This window comes from Gavialis gangeticus, unplaced genomic scaffold (genome assembly GCF_001723915.1).
Source record: "Gavialis gangeticus isolate Ggan-Ray unplaced genomic scaffold, GavGan_comp1, whole genome shotgun sequence".
In the NCBI taxonomy this organism is placed as follows: Eukaryota; Metazoa; Chordata; order Crocodylia; family Gavialidae; genus Gavialis; species Gavialis gangeticus.
In genome coordinates, this window is record NW_017729027.1 from 17,110,524 (window position 1) to 17,116,507 (window position 5,984).

Consider the following 5,984-nt stretch of genomic DNA (forward strand, 5'->3'; position numbering starts at 1 on the left):
AGAGAGAAGGGGGATGAATAGTGGAGAGATACGTAGGGAGTCAGATGTCAGGCAGGTTATAATGTGTCATAAATCCAATGTCTATATTTAGTCCATGATTTTTAATATCCAGGAGGTTGATGAAGTGAGTTCATAGGCTCGTCTCTGGGAAGTGTTTTGTAAGTTTCCTTTGAGGCTCAGGACGGAGAGGTTGGAGAGAGAGTGGTTTTCTTGTGAGAAATGTGCCCCCACAGGTAATTGGGTATTCCTGTCTTGGATAGATTTCCGGTGTGTGTTCTTTCTGGTGCACAGTTGTTGTTTGGTCTCTCCTATGTATTTTCCATCAGGGCATCGGATGAAATATGTTACATTTCTGAAGGTGCAGTTGTAAGATCCGGGAATGCTGATGGCTCTGTTGTGAGGTGTAGTAATTGTGGGGGTGGTGGAGATGTGTTGGCAGGTTTTGCATTTCTTGTCATGGCATGGTCTGGATCCATTTGGTGTGTTCTGGGCCTGAGGAATTTTGCTTCTGGTCTAATAAAAGATATCAGACTCACCCAAAGAACCTTGTCTGCCCATGTCCTTAGACCAGCACGGCTACAACCTACACCCCTAAAACTGAGGGATAACATTTCTCAGATCTCATTGCACTTTTAAATTAATGTGTGCCAGGGTCCAAAGAGACCACTTGGATTATTGAGTCAGGTCTATTACAGGCCCTATAATCCCTTTTACAGATAGAGCCAGCTTTGTTGTAGAAATGGTTAGGTATTTAAATAGATTTTCTCTCTTTGACATTGCCCCCCATGAAGTATCCATGAAAAGCAATTATATCCCCTCATAACCTGTGTTTTCCTAGCCAAAAACAAGCCAACTTCTAGTTTTTTCTTGTATGATAAGCTGTCCCTCCCTTGTCATCCCTTCCCTGCACCTGTTCTAATATGAGTTCATCTTTCTTGAAAGTGAGTGACCAAAATTTTCACACTGTGGTGCAAATGAGATCATGCCAGTGCTTTGTACAATGGCATTAATATTTTTTTTATCTTTACTGGGAAAGATTCTAGGATTGAATTAACTTTTTTTCAGTCTCATCAGAATGATAGCTCATATTCACTCTGTAATCACCAATCTGTGGTGAAAACAATTTGGGATGTTTTCTTCCTCAGACAGTTCCAGTTATGACCTCTCCCAGTTTATAGAAATTGTTGTTAGTCCCCCACTCCTATACACACTCCTATGTTTTGTACCAAAGTTATTAGTGAAGATTTTTTTTTTTTTTTTTTTTACTAAACATGAATATGTCTAAATTTAATCCTTGAATTCGGCTGAAAACCTCCAGCCTAATACTTTTTCTTTCAATACTATGCATTGTCATCTTGCCCACATTAGACTGCTTGTGGCTAATCATTGCCCATGTCACTATATCAGATATTTTCCCAAAATCTGCACAGAGGAGTTCTACTGACTTCATCTTGTCTAGAAAATCTGTCTTGTTAAAAAAAGAGAGAGAGAGAGAGAGAGAGAGAGCAGGTTAGTCTGGTACAATCTAACAATGAAAATCCTGTGTTCTGTTTTATCCCATTTTCCACTTACTGCCTTAACTTCTGTTATTATTTCTTGCAAAAAATTGTTGTGAAACTTCACATGATATTGCGGTTAGATTAATATGCCTGTGGGCTCTGGAACAATTATTACCTTACTCTTAAATATAAATACTACATTTGCTAATTATGTGATATTGTTCCCAACATGACAGATTTAGTAAAATACTTGCTTCTAGACCTATGTTAGTTCTTTCAGCATTTTAGGGTGGAATTCTGGCTCTGATTTCAACTCCTTGAGTTTGGCTTCCACTTTGGTTGCAATAAATAGCCATTTCCATACACTCATTCTCATTAACCCCCATGTCTTTGTGTCCCCGCAAAGTCAACATAACTAAATGCTTCTGGGTGTGTCTACACGTGTGATTAATGTGCGTGTATAAACTCCAGAGCAATATGCTGTGGGGTTTTTGTTCCTGGGCACATCATTTGAATGAATGGCTGGGAGCAAAAAACTCTGGAGCATAATGATCTGTGTGTAGCATGTAGTGAGCCTGGTCAGAGTAGTCCAGAACGGCTCTTACTGAGGTCCATGTGCTGTGGAGCGGCTGGCTGAGATAAGAGGGTGCTTCAGCATGGGGACTGCTTGCTGGCTAGCCCTGCACTGAAGCACCCTGTGCCACAGGGCTGGCAAGTTTGTTAGTTTTGTGCGCCCTAATAGGTGCGCATGTTTAGACACCAAGATGTTTACTGTGCAGTTAGCCAACTGTGCAATAAACTTTTCATATAGATGTGCCCTCTGAAACTAAGGTTATTGTTTTGTACTCAAAAAATGAGTGAAAGCTAAGAACTGGCATTTTTAAGGCCCTGAATCTTAAAAAGGTTGGGATCCACTGGCTGAGACAAACACTTGTCTGGGATTGTTTAGATAGTGATGCAGCCTGGAAAAGATTTTTTTGTTTAATATTCTTTGCAAAGTATAACTCAGCTTAACTTGTCGCTGTTCTTACTTTAGCTTTATATCATTTGATCTCTCAGTCTTAGCTTTTTTGGTAATCAGCTACTTTTTAAAAATATATTCTTTGTAGATGCTCTGCTTATTTCCAGGGGGCAGATCCGGGGGGATGCACTGGTGCACATGCACTGCCTTTTATCCCTGGTCCACCCAAAGTTTAAAATCAGCTGCCTGGCAGGGGCAGCAGCATTTCTAGTCAGGCAGTGATGAGGGAGTCACTTGGCTTCACGGCTCATTATAATCTACCTGATCCCTTGTAAACTCTTAATTCCAGGTGTTAACAACCCTCTCTTCTTTTTAATGGTCTTGATCTTCCACCAAACAACCTATCCTTTGTTTTGCAATTCTGCTGTCTTTTAACTGCTTCTAGTAACAAAGCTCCTATTTTACAGGCCTGCGGATTGTTTTTAACTCACTCCAATGAAATTATATTTATTTTTGCTTTAATCTTAATAATACATCCCTGGGACCTTAGCATATTACTAAAGCTTCTAGTTTATTTTTAACTGGAGAAAAACGTTCTATTTTATATGTGATGATGCAGTTCACCATCTGCAACCACCTTTTCAAAGTCTAGATCTGCTCACGCTTATTTCTAATATCCTTCTTAAGGTGGTTATTTATGCAGATAGATCTCAAGAACCAATCTTCAAGTTTTTTTTTCTTGCTTGGGACACACTTCTAATAATATGAGCTCCTTTGACTTGAATCAAATCTAAGATTCTTCCACGCGCAAGTCCCAAAATCTTTAGTCCAGTTGACTTCACAAACTAGTTCCCTTAAGTTTTAATCTTTTCTTTGTTCTCCTTTAGCACCTAGAAAAGCATGAAAAATTAGGTAGATACTCCATGCTTTCACCATATAGGTGGCAAAAGAGCCAAAGAAAAGACTACTATATTGATATGCGATACCAGTTGGATGTATTCCAAAGCCAGTAATCATAGGGCCCTAAAGTATTTTCTGAATTACCTTCTCACAAACATTCCTGACCTTGGGCACCCTTACATTAAAAATGAAAGCAGAGATTTGTTATTCACTATCCCCTGATTTTCTGTTCTTTCATTTAAAAAAAATATTTATACAAAATCTTTTGATTTTCTCTATGATCTGAAAAATTTACAATTGAAAGGCTACTTTCTTAGAAAGTTTCTCAGTGGGTTAAATCCTGAAAAGATTCAGTGTTTATAAAACATTACAAGAATTCATAAATATTAAGAAATTAAAAAAACCCAACTGATATGTTTTTGACAGGCGAGTGTTCTCTTTAGGAAAGTGTATTACAAATGCTGAGTAAGAACTTGAATATACTGGGCTTGACGATACAGTAATGCGGTTTTCAGTGCCACCCAGTGGTAGTCACAAATCTCTGTGAAACAGAAACTTGATTGCAGCCAGTAGAGCCATGGATACGGACGCAGCTGCAACCTGGCAGCCAGAATGCATTCCCCTGGCTGTGTGATACAACCTGAAACGATGACAAGCTTGGAAACATTGTTTATCATTCAGGGCAAGTTAACTCACAAAGGCATGTGGCTGGGACAAAAGGAGATTCCTCAGTCTTTTATAGCAAGCAAATGAAAAGTTTTCACTTTCACACATGAAATCAAATACGCAAGACTGTTCGGAACTGCACTTTTAGGATTGATAAGACTTCAAGTTGAAGAAAGAAACCAGAAACCAGGGGAGACTTATTGACAGACGCTCCCAAAAAAGACGTAGGCTCTTAAAGGGGCTTAGGCACCTGAATATTCACTCAGTGTGTTTGGTGCAAAAATCCAGAAACGACATCCTGAAAACTGATCTGTTGTCATCTACTGTGAAGGCACCTACAGGTCATATGCACCTTAATTCCTGGCTTAAGAGTTCCCCACATGGCCAGTATTGTACTGCTGCTTTTGCCCAGACCTGTATCACATTGCACAGTCTGCTCCACTTGGCACCTACTTCATGCCTAAGGCTGAGAGAGAGCCAGAAACTGGATGTTCTTCCACCTAATTTCCCTGGGGCTTGAGCTGGTAGATGTTCCTTTCTAATGTAAGCTGGGAGGATCAGGCTTTTCACAGTGGCTGGCAGCTGCTTTCTTCTAATGTGGGGACGGGCAAACTACAGACAGCAAGCCAGATCCCCCAGCAAAGAGATTTTATTTAGCCTGCCAAGCACACCAGAAATGACATTTTGTCAGGGAGGTTCCTATTTCACTGTTACTACATTTTGCAGGAAAATGCACCATCTAGTGGTAGAATATTTAACAACTGCCTCTGCACAGAGCTGTGTTACTTGGGTCCACATCGTGAAAAGTGGCTGACCCTTATTCTAAAGCACTAGAACTGCTGCTGATGCACTGCACCCTCTTTACATAATGGTCTCTAATTGGTAGAGCGTCTACTCAAGAAATGGCAAACCCTAGTTTAATTCCCAGCTCTGCTTGACCTGCCACAAACCCACATTTTCTACCTCCCCTTAACTACCAGCTGGCAAGTTGGTGTCTGTGGGAGAGAAACCTTGGCTGGTCCTCTTACAGCTGTGACCAGCTTCAGTGGGGCAGAGAGTGCACACAAGGGAGCTTGAATTTATGGCCTAGGGTTAGGAGATCTCCCTGAGAAGCCTGTCCTGCCCCTAGGACAGTTTCTGTGTTCTGTAGTTCACAGGAAAATGGATACAATACAAAATTAGTCTTGAGACCAGTACCAGATCCCTGGTTAAAGAAAGCTCAAGTTGCTTTCTGTACATTTTTACCAAGAGAAGGTACCATTTTTCTCCAGCTAGCCCAGCTCCTAATGGTTAGGCTGGGAAGTGGGAGAGGGGCAACGGCCAGTAAATGACTCCTGCCTTCTACTTTCTGGTGAGCTCTAACCACTAGGTGGGGAGCACTATCTCCATGTGTATGTACAAATAAAACTGCCTGTGGCTGCTGTGCTCTATGCTCTGGTCCATGATTTCAGAAAAGCAGACTTTGACTCACTCAGGGAACTCATGGGCAGGATCCCCTGAGAAGCCAGATTATGGAGGAGAGGAGTCCAGGAGAGCTGGCTGTACTTGAAAGAAGTCTTACTGAGAGTGCAGGAACAAAGCATCCCAATGAGCAGGAAGACTAGCAAATATGGCTAAAGACCAACAGGGAACTCTTCAGTCAACTAAATCACAAAAGGAAGCTTCTAAGAAGTGGAAACTTGGACAAATAACTAGGGAAGCATATAAGAGTGTTCCTTGGGCATGCAGGGATGAAATCAGGAAGGCCAAAGCACAGTGAGAGTTGCAGTTAGCAAGGGATGTGAAGGGTAACAAGAAGGGTTTCTACAAGTCTGTTGGGAGCAAGAGGAAAATCAGGGAAACTGTGGGTCGCTTACTAAATGGGGAAGGCAACCTAATGATAAATGAAGTGGAAAAGGCTGAAGTACTCAATGCCTTTTCATCTCAGTCTTCACAGGCAAGGTCAGCTCCTAGACTAC

At 41.2% G+C, this 5,984-nt stretch overlaps 2 long non-coding RNA genes across 2 annotated transcripts in view; one reads left to right on the top strand and one right to left on the bottom strand.

Moving 5' to 3' along the window:
• The window catches only part of LOC109299945, a 6,235-nt gene extending 2,664 nt beyond the window's left edge, over positions 1-3,571 (top strand). Inside the window, exon 2 of the long non-coding RNA XR_002098065.1 lies at positions 3,348-3,571. This is a non-coding gene — a long non-coding RNA (uncharacterized LOC109299945). The remainder of the gene's footprint in view (positions 1-3,347) is intronic.
• Positions 1-5,984, bottom strand: part of LOC109299944 — a 16,705-nt gene that overhangs the window by 4,669 nt on the left and 6,052 nt on the right. The window lies entirely within an intron of this gene.